Here is a 12713-nt window from a genome sequence, read left to right on the forward strand (position 1 = left end):
CCCAGCTCCCCCACTTTCAGAGCTCCTGTGAATTTCCAGGGGGTTTAGATCAAACCACATTCCCTGGGTTATGCCCAGGGAATATACTTTCTCAGCAGCCTAAATTAATCAAGCTTTTTTTGAGGCTAATGGGCTGCTGCAATTTCCATCAGCTGAGAATCAGGCCAAAGAATATGCTTTTATTTACTCATCAAGWTGTTACCAAGGCATCATCTCCCATTCCCTCCCTCGCATAACTCCCTGCTCAGCATTTGTCTGATGAAGAGGAGGAAGCTGAAAGCCAAAGCAGTGTAYGCACCTGCTCTGTCCTCCTTCTCCCAGCCCTCCAGGCCCACCCAGCAAATCATGCCAGATTACAAGTTTCAGCAGCTGGGAGCATCTGATTATTTTTATGGAAATTTGCTCCAAGTTCAGAAGTGGATCAATGACAATTTCTCAAGCCAGTTCCATTTTGAGAACCAAAATTGACTTCTGGAGAAACTGCTTGATTTTCCAGTTTTTTCCCACCAGAAAACAGACTATTACATAGGGCAAGAGTGTTATAATTCAACCTCAAATAGGTTCTGGGCCTATTAGACCCAGGTATAAATCTCACATAGATTTCAAGGAAAACAGAACAGGTCTCTGCTTTACTCTCCCTTGCCACCGCTTTATGCCAGAGAAAGATGGGAGTAAATCCATTTGCTGATATTTAATATGCCATGCCAATGTAAATGACAGCACAGAACATAACACTAGAGAGGCTAAGGCCATTCATCTGGAGCAATTTAGTTCTCCTATTCCTTTTCTGAACTATGAGCAATTTGTGCCACGTCTGCTGCCTGACCACGCCACTTCTTGCTTTAWGTATTGTCTTGCTATCTGCCCATCTCTCTCTGTCCTCATTTTCCTTTCTTTTTATATTTAAAAAAAGAAAAAAAACTTCTATTTTTAAGATCTTTCACTTGTGTATGAGTCCCCCTGTTTCTCTCTCACCAGTCACCTGACTGATCTCTGAATCACACTTTGACCATATTAGCAGCAATTCACACACTTTTTCACACTAGCATCCTCTCTGGCAYTCTCCCCCCGGCCTGCAGGACCAGCATGACTGCACTTGTGACAGTTATGTCGAAGTCTAGAAACGCAGGGCTGGACACATGCTTATTGGGAACAAACCTGACTCACCTTTCGTTGTTCAAAACCACAATTCCCATCATTAGGGAAGAGCTTTAATTGAAGATTCTGCTCATAACACAGTAGTGCAGTGTTAAAACTGCATTTTTACAGGCTGTAATTGTGTCAGAGGAGGACACTGGACAGGCTCAGGAGGAGAAGCAAGGTTTATCTTTGGTTCAGTTTGAACCCATCCAGCATCTCCCCAGCCTTCGYTTACCCCCTAACAGTCACCTCAGTGCAGTCTATATCTCGAGCTGAAAGTAATCTCAGCACTGTGTCACCAGATTGCAGGGCCTTGGAAGGGGATGGGAAAAAGATCCATAGCCAGAACATGGTTTCCAGTACAGTCCGATGTGGTAAACTTGTATTTCATGGTGTGCAGTGTCCGAGCGTCTTGGCCTCCTGGTATCCCTGATGGGATAACGTGGTGGCACATGCTGCAGTAAAGGGTTATCCTGGCCCACGACAAAGGTCCTGCTGCCTGTTCTGTGGTCAGGAAAAAGCAGCACAACCTTCTCTGTCTCTCTTCAAAGAATTTCAGACTTTCTGTTCTTCGTTGTMTATCTTCTCACCTTTGCCAGAAGTGGGATCTGCCTACAGGAGAACTGAGAGGAAGTTTGTGTATTTTGGGTACCTTTCTTTCATGCTCCATCATACAGCTCAGGGGCTGAGGCTTTCTTTGTGGGGGCCTGTGTGACCRCAGGCTCCTCAGAGGTGGGCAGAAAGCACTACCTCTCTACCCTGTCTTTTAATACATTAAAATTATCTTGGGGCACTGGAGGTAACAAAGATTCATGCARATTTCTGGCATCAGGTTAGCACAGTGCAGTGCTTTCTGCAAGGCCCTCCATAAAGAGGCTTTTAATTTAGCTCTAATAGGGAGGTTATTGTATGTTAAATAAATACTAATTGATTATTTAATATATATGCATTGAGGGTTAACTGCTATGTAATGAGCTCCTCTCCATTAGTGGAGCTGCTAAACGTCAATTAATACGGGTTTCATAATCAATTGATATTTAACATGCCCTAACTTCCCTATTTAGACTTAATGGGTCAGCATTTTTGAAGTGGCCAGTGCCAATAGTTTCTTATAAAAAAGAAAAAATATTTGTTAGGAGATTTACAACAGGACAGAAAGTTATGAATCTATTAAAAGCTCAGCAAATCACCTGCACAGAGCTGGACACAGCAGGGTTGCCCTCTCTGAGGCTAAGAGCTGCACAAACCAGAAACCTCTGCTTTCCCAAAGGAAATGGGAGAGGGCAGTCAGCTTCCCTTAATTTGTGTGGGACTATTACTTCTTCCTACAGGGAGCTTCGTGGAAAGATGCTCAGTTCCATTACATTCTCTGCTTACTCAGGACATTAAGCAGTACTTGGCATACAGCTGGGTTTGGCCCTGCTGTGATCCTGTATAAACTGGTGTTATCRCCACTGCACTTAGCTGTGCACTACAGATGGGGTATGCAATGCCCCGTTTGGAACTGACTGCAAGATAAATATCGGGAACAAGGGTTTCAAGGACAACCAGGGGATTTAGACACACAGCTTCCATTTATTTTAATAAGCATCATGTCTCCAGATCTCTCAACTGCATTTTTAGAAGTCTAAGACTTTATTCTTTCTGCCTCTCTTCCCCAAACACACACAAATAAATCATGTACAAGCCATTTGTGGTGTACACCAGGAAGAGAACAAGGAAGTTTTTAATGAAAGGAGTGATCATAACACATTAACTACCATTATCTAACACTACTTCTTCTCTATTTTCCTTGCTGGCAGCTTTCAGACAGTTTTCATGATGTGGCAGAGTTGAGCTCAGCTTGACAAAAATTCAGGGGGGAAGAGAACACACCCAGAAGTGCAGGATCTTCTCCTACTGGAGAGTATACTTTTCTGGTTCACCCTCTCCTGCACTCAGCTGGATTCCCGCACCCCCCAGAACCCAATTCTGTGATTCTGTAACCTAGCAGCCCACTCTAGAAGCTAAATGCTCCCACTAGGTACTACTATATTTCTGCTAAGTATTACTACATCTCTGATCAGCAGGGCCGGATGACGGATTCCCATTTCAGCGTTCTCACCCTGGTATGCAACAGCACTCATTAAAGACRACTTGCTCACTTTGCTGTTGTGAAAAGCAGCTCATCTTATCCACACTAAAACCAGGTCAATTAATACAGATTGTCTAACAGATGTTAATATCACCATTTAAATCCTAGTCTGGGCAAGGTCCTTATCTCCCACACTTGCTTAGCAGGTTTTGTAAAGCCTGTGGATGTTTTAAGCAATAAAACACAACATGCAGAACAGATAAAAACCATGGAAATACCTTCTCTTCCTGCATTTGAACAGCACTAAGACAATGGAGCTTAAAGCATCATTGCAGCTTCCAGGCAGTATTACAATGCAGATAATAAAGATGAAGAAAGAACAAAGAGGAATATGTGGCCAGATCATGGGATGAAGTCTATGGGCTGATTTATGTCATCTGAGGATCTGGCCCAGTTAGATCTAATTTTAACATCCTTGACAAATTCCCTTTAATGACAAACTGTCAAATAGGAATCTTTTCTCCTCCCCTCATCCGTCCATTTCCATGAGCTGTTCCCTGTGACACCACTCTTCTCAAACAGTAATTGGCAGCATCATTCCATTAGCACTTATTCTTAGGGCCTGAGGATTTCATTCCTGATTTTCCTGTTGTCCAAATTCATGTCTATTAGTTTAACACATGTGCATGCTGTGTGCATRTGTGTGTGYGCACACGCAGGGAGGAAAACAGTACTTCAACCTGAAAGGGCCATTGTGTTCTTAAGAAAAAAAAAATCTTACGGAAGCAAAAGAGCTAATTACTGGTGACATGTAGATATGACTTGCAGTAGGAGGTGCCTCTAGGGTCTACAGCAAACAGTCTAAATTCCCCTTATAAGCATTTTAAATGGATGATGATCCTAATGAACTTAATAGCATCACTATCCAAGGACAGCATCAACTCATTGCCATCCTGTATTCTGCAGAAATAGCTTCTCTTTAAACAGTGTGCCCCTGCTTTGAACAGTAATGGTTTTAAAAAGTGTCTTAGCACACAAAGGCAAAATCTTTTTTGAAACAGGGTGGAATTGGTTGGTGATTATCACTGAAAAGCTGGCAGCCACCAGCTAACCTTCTAACAATGAAATATGGGAATTTACCTTCATGCTTCAATGCTTGCTATTCAGCTGTCTACCAGGGTCTAAATCAATGATTCTACACCCTCCACTCAAGGTTTCTCTTTCAAATGCTGCAGATATGACCTTAAGTTCATCATCTAAACAATGCAGTTCACGTTTAATTTCATTAATCTAAGATCTTCCATAAAATTGCAATATGGCACCATACCTTTCAAGTACCTTCATTAAAATCCATGTTATTTCTAAATCCTATGCATATCTATGAGGTCATATGGTGTTTTATTAAAATGGATTTTTGAAAGGCTCAGCTCTTTTATCACCAATTGTCATGAGGTAGTTTACAATAAAAATTAAAAAAAAAAAAAAAAAACACACCTCTCCTATCACTCAGGTGATGAACAGATGACCTATCTCTGCAAATTACCACCTTTCCTAATTTTTACCCTTTTTACAAGGATTTTATATTTGGAGGGAAGAGAAATAAACTTATTAAACCCTCCTTGTTCATATATTTTCTGATACTTACTATGGCTGGTACAGTTACCCTTTTGAAGTGGATTGTGCCATTCAGATTCAGAGAACGTTATTTCCAAAACTTCCCCCCCAAATATCTTTATGATACCATGTTCTCAAACTGCACATTGTATTTTTTGCTATTTTGGGATAATATACTGACACAAGCATATTTCTCTACTGCACCCCTTTCCCTATCTCYTGTCTATATTATATATTATTTGGCATTGTGACAACACTTTGGAAGGCCAGTTAGAAGCAGAGGTACCACAACAGCAGATGTCAAGAGCACAAAAGAAAGATTCTGCCCTAAAGAGACAACACTCTTAGCACTCCCCATCCACTGAGATCAGAAGATACTTAAAGGAAAGAATTCTTTCCTTTGTTTTGTGCTTGCTGCAAGCAAACACAATTTGTACAGTAAAGTTCCTGCATAATCCAGGCACACGTGCATAATAATAATAGCAATAATGCAAAACAAATAGATTAATCATCTTCTTAATAAGTGCACATTGAGACCAGCCTCTACACCTGATACTGCAGAAGCCTCAGCACCCAGCCGCCTTCCTGCACTCACAGAGCCTGCAGACCCAGAGAGCAGGCTCCAGGCAGCTGCAGCCTTGACAGCATTATTTCCAGGACCAAAAAATAAACTCATGCTACTGGTTACCTGCACTTACCTGAGCTGTGCTGGACACTGGCCAGGCTTTTGCACATCCCCTGGCTGCTTTCACTCAAGGAGGAGGGCTGGGCTTCCTCAAGAACATGGCACAGGTGAGGTACATTCCCCTAGCCCAGCACAGGATTTGCCAATTCTCCCTCTTTATGAGTATTTGCTTCACTCCCTTCCTATAATGAGAAGTAAAATAAAGTGCTGTGCTCCAGTATTTATTGCAAAACCACCAAAACACACTTTCATAAGAATTCAAAGCAACAGCAAGTTCCTTAAAAGAAGAATGTTTTATGCATCACCATGTGAACCAGGAAGCAAAAATACCAGAAAAAGACAAGGAATAAAAGTTTTCTGTAGCCTTGTAGAGCCTCAAGAATACCTGCTTTACTTCTTAAATCACATGTGCCAAGTGTGGTCCAGCTGCACCAGGTTTTGTAGGACAGCTCAGTGGTATATACAAAAATCTCAACCTAGCATGTTTTCTACAGGCTTCATCAGACTTCTGCTGGTTTCTGCTAGTAAAGTCTGGAGCCTGCTGAAGTAACCAAAAGACTTCCCTGTGTATATGCAGTAGGTTTGGCCTTATGCTTTAATTAATTGCAAGTGATGCTACAATGGAGCAACCATTGCTCCCTCCTTAATTAAACTTGCTGCTCAAACGTAAGTTCAACACCCACTCTATCGATCACTTCTGAAAAAACTCCAGCTCTCATTTTAGTGCTAAACAACAGTAGATCCCCAGCCAAATCTAATGCAAACTGAAGTATTTAAATTTTTCACAAAGGTAAGGACACAAATGATGTTATCAGTGCCAGCAGGAAAATAACACACCACAACGTTACCATCTCTTAAGTGAAATATTAAGAAGCAGCTTCAAGAGGCGAGGATGTCCCATGGTCCTGCCCTCGTGCTCTGCACTATTTTACTCATGCTCCAGCAGGAGACACTGCTATTGAGATGTCATCTGTGAAAAACCTTCCACAGTTAACACTGGTTGATGACTTCAGCCTCACCTTCCTTCATCCTCCCGTAAAGGAGTACCCGGGCTGCAGTACTGCGGTTAYGGTGTAACATTACTCTGAAGAAGCAATTACAGTGAGCAGAGCAAGGAACTAAAGACAGGTCACCTAAATGAACTGAGGGAAAAGTACATGAGGAAACAAGAAAATGTCTTCATCACTTCTCAGGCTTCAAATTGGAAAAACAGGGATCAATACGGCAGAACTTCATTTAATGGTGTGAAAAACAATCCACCCCAAGACAGGCAGGAATCACTTACTGCAAAACAAACAGGCCAATTAGGTGCCCGCGGGAAGCCCCGCGGCCGCCCGGCCCCATTCCTCCAGCCTCAGCGCCGCACACGCGACGCTGCCGGCAGAGGATGCTCCGGGGCCATGCAGCAAAATMTACCCAAAAAAGAGCCACGTGCAAGCCGTTTATTCCTTCTTCCTGCCTCATTCTGCATCCACGGTGCTCCCCRTTCATGCCCTCCTCCGTCAGCCCACCCTGCAGTTTGACTACATTTATGCCGGAAAGGTTTTCTGCATCGGTAGCGCAAGGGCAGCTGCTCCAGCCACGGTGCCGCGCGCCCAGGACGCTGCCCGGCATGCAAGCAGACCTGCCGCGCGGCGCTTCAGCGCTTTGGCTGTCACGGCCRCTGCCGGCTTCAGCAGCATATTAAACAGATTAATAGATGCAGTGTAGAGCGAGCATAAAACATGCCGGGCTTCGCCGTGGGCCAAGCGCCACGGAGGTGGAGAGTCTGGAGTTGAAATTTGCAGAAGTAACGTCATGTTATTAAAGCAAATTTGGCAGGAGGGGAAAATATGTTTGCTTTGCACTTAATAACAGCTACGAACGCGTATTCAAAATCAAATATTTGTAAGGCAGCGCGTCAGCGTTTTCTCCTCCCCTTTGCCAGTCACAACTGGTCCTTGTGTTACTGAGTCATAGGAATGGTGGTTTAAAAGTCCATGAAAATGCAGAGCAGACATCAAGCCCAAATCTCAAATCTAACTTTGAATTTATATTTGTCTTCAAAAAAACCCCAACCCCACATCCTGTGGCCACAGTCTCTGGATGCATTTACAGAAAACAGCTATGCATTGCAATTTTTCTATTTTTTTTTCCATCTCCCGAAACATTGGTTGTATTTTCTCCCTTTATTTATTGGAGTGCTAAATGGATTATTTCAGTAATAAATCAGGTCCTTTCATTACATTTTTTAAGGTGTTGTCACTGTTATGAAGTACAGCRTGCCATCAAAATTAAGCTCAGATTGCATTACCACCTATTTTATAGATACAGAATTACTTGATGGGGTTTTTTTTTCCAGCAGCCTAAGCACTTCGTGTCTTTCCTTCAAAGAACAACTGGCTCSCTTGTTTCACAGAAATTTTCCTCTAGAAGTTATGAAAATTTCATAGAGAATGTCTCACGAGTATCTCTATATTATGCTTTAAAATAGAGGAAAGAGATTTCTGTTAGCCAAAACAAGCTCTTCAGGTGAATGCACAGAAATGTTAATATGCACAGGAAATACTACAGCAAAATTGCCCAGTGCGGCTGACTCCCCTCACTCACTGAGGTATAAATCAGGAGTAATTCCACTGAAGTCAGTAGAGTTACCTTACAGGAAAAAAATCAGCCAAAAGGGGACCGGAATCAGGCAGCCTTTCGGGGTTGCTGCCTTTGTGCCCAAGGCTGYTGAGATGCTGATTTCCAGGGTAATTTCCAGTAGACTTCAGCTGCGCCAGAGTCGCTTTTCCTTGCCTGCGGGCGTCACCACGTCCCCCCGGCTGAGCAGGCTGAGCCTGGTTCACGGGTCCCTCCGTTCCACTGCAAAGGCCAAAAAGCATCATTTGCACTTAATTTCCAAACAAATCTCCATCTTTGAGAGCTGTGTATTTAAATTCCCTAATTAGGGATGGCAATTCCTACTTGGGTGTTTTATTATGCAGTGATTATATATGAAGCTGTATGACGGATTAGACGGGTACTAGCAGCAAGGCGGGTGCTGTGCGCGCACGCGCGCAGGGGCAGCCCGCCCGGCTGGCGGGACAGCGCGCCGGGGCTCGCGGCCCGCCTGTCACTCTCGGAGCTGCTCTGTGGGAGCTTGGCCAGCAACATCAGAGCTCTCCGGGTGGAAAACGGAGGAAGGCCGTGTCCCTGCCCGTGAGCTCCTATGGAAGTAGACTGTAGTACATACTTCCACATTATATATGCAAGTACATATATATGGAAGCCTGCTCTGGAAAACCTTGCCGAACGGGCGTGGGCTGAAAGCCTGCCCCGCGCCAGGCGCGCTCCTCCTCCTGCAGCCGTCCCTCCGCCCGCTTGCTGCGGCTCCCCGCCGGAATAGCCTTGTGCACGTGGAGGTCAGCGATGGGAAAGGTCTAGCTGATCTCCCATGACWAACCCAGAAGCAAAGCTTTGGTACTGTTAAAGGCTTCAACTGAAAGGCGCGTTCAAGAAAGCATCTACTTATTTTTAAAACACGTCTCCATTAAAAATACTGGAACTTGAGCRTATGTTTAAAGCTAAGCATGTTATTAAAAGGCTTCCTGAATTACATCTTTATGAATATTATATTTACTTTAGGCATAAGATTAGGAAGAGAGACCTGCAAYACAGTTCCTGTGCTGTGGTGTGGCCCGTTGCGCCAGGGCCCAGCCTGTGGTCCCCAGCGCAGGTCMGGTAGCTCAGGCAGGTGTGACTGCCAATGCACCCGGCTCGCAGCCAGACCACCGACCGGCCGTCCCCTCATCGCCACTGCCGCCACGTTTCTGTTCTTAAGTAATGGTTGTCACCTTCAGAAAGGGGGGGGGGGTTAATTTTCAAAAAGTGCAGAATTTTTTCAAAATTTATCCGCTATGCCTTTCCTTTAAATTGACCGTAGCATTCTTGTGAGGGTTTTTAGAAAGTCCCAGAAGCAATTCCTAAAGAATGTCTCCGCTGCAGATTATACAGCCTTCCCCAAACTCTGCTCTGCCTGATCCTCCTTTCACCCCTACTGATAGAAATGGGAGCAATCCAGAGAAATTAGTGGCGTTACCTACCCGTGTATCAGACCAGTGACACTTACAGTCCAATCTTCAGAAAAGTGACTGCAAATCTGTGCACGTCTGCCTAGTGCTACAAAGGCAATTTCAGAGACGGCGCTGCTGCGCGTCACTGACGGTGCTCGGGAAGCTGTGTGTGCCAGCGGCCCACGGCTGGGTCCTCTGGCAAAACGCAGGACGTTTCAGTCATCTGCCGTTTCTGGCCGCGGCGCTGGCAAGATGAGAGGCTGACGCTGCGTGTGTTAYTTAAGCCGTCCCTGCCTTTCCTCTGCAGTATCTTCAACTGCCCGACACTGGGGCGGCCGCGGCGTAGCGTACTGAGCCCGCACGGTTCCCGGCACTGCTGCCTCGATCCCACGGAGAAGGGAGCAAATCCGGAGCCCCCCTGCAGGCAGGGGCTGAGCTGTGCTTTTTGCAGGTCGCGCAGCTCAGCCCCAGCTCCGTGCTGGATCGCGCTCCCGCGGACGCGAGGGCTGGAGCCGACCGTGGCAGCTCCSAGGCAGAGGCAGCGGTTTCCCTTCCGTACCCGGGGCTGGCTCCTCCTGAGCGCGGACCGGCGGACGCGGGCGCTGGGAGCTTGCCGAGGCAGGGCAAGACGCGCTGTGCTGCAGCCCACAGGGAAACTACCAGGTACCGCTTGAAACTTTCAGCGTTCGTTAAAGACGTAGCACAGGGCCAAGCTGCTCAAGGAGTTAAATGTATTAAGCAATTTACAATTAATATAGAACTCATTCCAGAGATATCTACTAGAGAGTACAACAGGGCAATTAACCCACTAATACACTAGGCTATTACATCGCTATGTCTCTTATTTTAGCCCGAGGTGATTTGAAACGCATTGGATTAAAGGATATTACAGGAGATAGCATGAAAAATAGCTTAATGTAATGAGCCATCCCGTGATGTCTGCTATTAAAGATGATTTGCAGTTGAAAACTACAACATACAGTAGTTCAGCCATTTAGAAACATGAGTATATTTAACCCTTTTCTAGCCCATATCCCTTAGATAAATCAGTGCAAGAGTTTCTCCCCCTCCCTCCCCCCCACTTCCAGTGCCTTTATCTGAGGATTATCAAATGCACCTTATTAAAGTACAATGGTATCTTTGGGAGATATGGTGCCTGAGGTTGATAGAAAACCAGTAATCTGCTAATAACTTTTAAAAATAGATCCCCGAGAGAGTAAACAGGCTCAGACGGAGGGAGGCTATTTGACTGGCAACACGTTTGCGAAATGGGAACTTGTAGCAAATTTCCGCACTAGCCTGAGGCCTGTCACAGCAGTTTCAAATGGTAACTCAAACACAGCKGAGAAACAAAAGCACCTTATCTTAGAGTCTGTCACTCCACAGCTCAGTATGGAAATAACGCCGGGGGAGGAGGGTTTAGCACTTCGGAGAAGTTGGAGCCGCTGGAGCAGACGTGCCGCGGAGACCTCCGGCAGCTCCGCCGCGTTTGCGCTGGCTTTGCGCTAGCAGGGAGCCGCAGGCCGCCGACTCTTCTCTGGTCTGGCCTGCATTCTGGGCAAGAAACCTGTCCCAACACATCTGCGCTGAATAAAGGCACCTAAAGTCCTGCACAGACTCAAAACACCCATGTCTGCTCACCAGGCACAGTCCTGAGCCAGTCTAACTGCTCTGCACCAGTTTCCCTGAGCAGGACGCTGCGGGCAGGAAGGGCATCGGGACTGTTGCAGAGCAGGAGTCTTTCTGCGGCCCCGTGCCTTGCTTCCACGCTTGCCTACAGCGTTGCTGTCACCTCGCCACGGCGTCAGTGCCCAAGAAACCAACACCTGCAAGCTTGCAGGTTTGGCCGCGGCACTCGCTGGTTCTCGCCAGCGAGGGAAGGACGGGCCGGGTGACGCGGGAGACGGCTCTTGAGCACGGGGAGATGCCGGGTGGCCAGGTGCACGTGTCCCCGCGGCGGCCCGCCCGGCTGCAGGAGCTGCGGAGGAGCCCGAGCTCTGCATCGCGGCTGGGGTGCCTTCCCCCGAGCGGCCTCCGCCACGGTTCCCTCCCAGCCGTGCACGCTGCCGTGGGTCGCCAAACTAAACAGCTTTACATCGCCTTCCAAGCTCGGATCTCCTCCGCGGCATGGCAGGGGGAGGCAGGCGAGGAAAGCAAGGAAAAGCTTCGCTGCACACCTGCAGAAAGCTGCCCGCTTCGGAGCGCGATCGGGCTGCTCAAGGCCCCTTCAGGGGAGGTGTGAAATCCCCCGAGGCCGGAGGCCGCCCTGCAGCTCGGGGCCCCTCTTCCAGCGGTCGCTGGCCATCCTCCCATCCACCGCCCGGGCTCCTCGCTGCAGCCCGCGGCCGCRGCCTGCTGCCGCGTTTCGTTCAAGAGCGGTAGCAGCCCCTGCAGAAGAGCCGTCCTGCCTCTCCGTCTGCTCTCGGGGAGGGAAGGGGCGAAACGGAGCATTCGGCAGGAGCAAGGGACCGCGCTGCCCCCGGGCGCTCCCGGCGCCRGGCTCAGCCCCGGGCTCGGGGACCAGCCCCGCCGCGGGGACGCCTGCGCCGCGCCGACGGCTGCGCTGCTGGCGGCCGCTTCTACGCCGCGCTTCAAAACCGGAGAGGGGCGTTCGGACCTATTTCCCTGGGTGTTTCAGTCCSGCTTGGCGCCGGCAAACCACCCTTCCCAACCAAACGTCGGCTCCTTTCGGCTCTGGGGAAAAGCGCAATCCCGGGGAAGCCCTGTCCAGCTGGACAGCAGGCATTTCTCTTTCTGTTAGTTCCGTGTTTTCTTCTCTGACTTGGAATGAGATAAAATCGTTGAATTTGTGCTGTCCCTTGTGCTATGGTTGTATATGAGCCAGGCAAGATTCTGCAAGCCCCGAGCACGGTCTCTCTTTTAACGAGCCTCATCTAAGCCAAAATAGAGGTGAGCAAAACTGGCGGTTATTTTTCACCAGAAAACGTAGGATTTTTTTCCCCAATATCCCCTGTGAAAAAGTTCTTTCTTCAACAAATAGAAAGCAAAAAAATTCTATGTAACCCATTAAAACCATTCCAGAGGGGCTCAGGGGGCAGAATTATATAAAAAGCAAAGTTTAAAGGAAAGAAGGGGGTTTTTTTTCTATAAAACCAAATGTTTGGGGGTGAAAAGCCATGTTTCTCTAGAGAGAAACGTTTTGGCA

At 47.1% G+C, this 12713-nt stretch overlaps 2 long non-coding RNA genes across 2 annotated transcripts in view; one reads left to right on the forward strand and one right to left on the reverse strand.

Annotated features, from left to right (window-relative positions):
- Nucleotides 1–1133: 1133 nt before the first annotated feature.
- On the reverse strand, nt 1134–9874 carry LOC146597008 (uncharacterized). The gene is made up of 4 exons (XR_014895582.1): nt 9578–9874; nt 8148–8357; nt 5527–5695; nt 1134–1752 (listed from the first exon to the last, which is right to left on the reverse strand). It is a non-coding gene; the product is annotated as an uncharacterized LOC146597008 (long non-coding RNA).
- A 36-nt stretch (nt 9875–9910) lies between these two features.
- LOC146597009 (uncharacterized) overlaps nt 9911–12713 on the forward strand; it is a 6383-nt gene continuing 3580 nt past the window's right edge. Inside the window, exon 1 of the long non-coding RNA XR_014895583.1 lies at nt 9911–10210. This is a non-coding gene — a long non-coding RNA (uncharacterized LOC146597009). The remainder of the gene's footprint in view (nt 10211–12713) is intronic.

This window comes from Rhea americana, unplaced genomic scaffold (assembly GCF_003343005.1).
Source record: "Rhea americana isolate MKP2758 unplaced genomic scaffold, rheAme1 scaffold_194, whole genome shotgun sequence".
Taxonomy (NCBI): Eukaryota; Metazoa; Chordata; class Aves; order Rheiformes; family Rheidae; genus Rhea; species Rhea americana.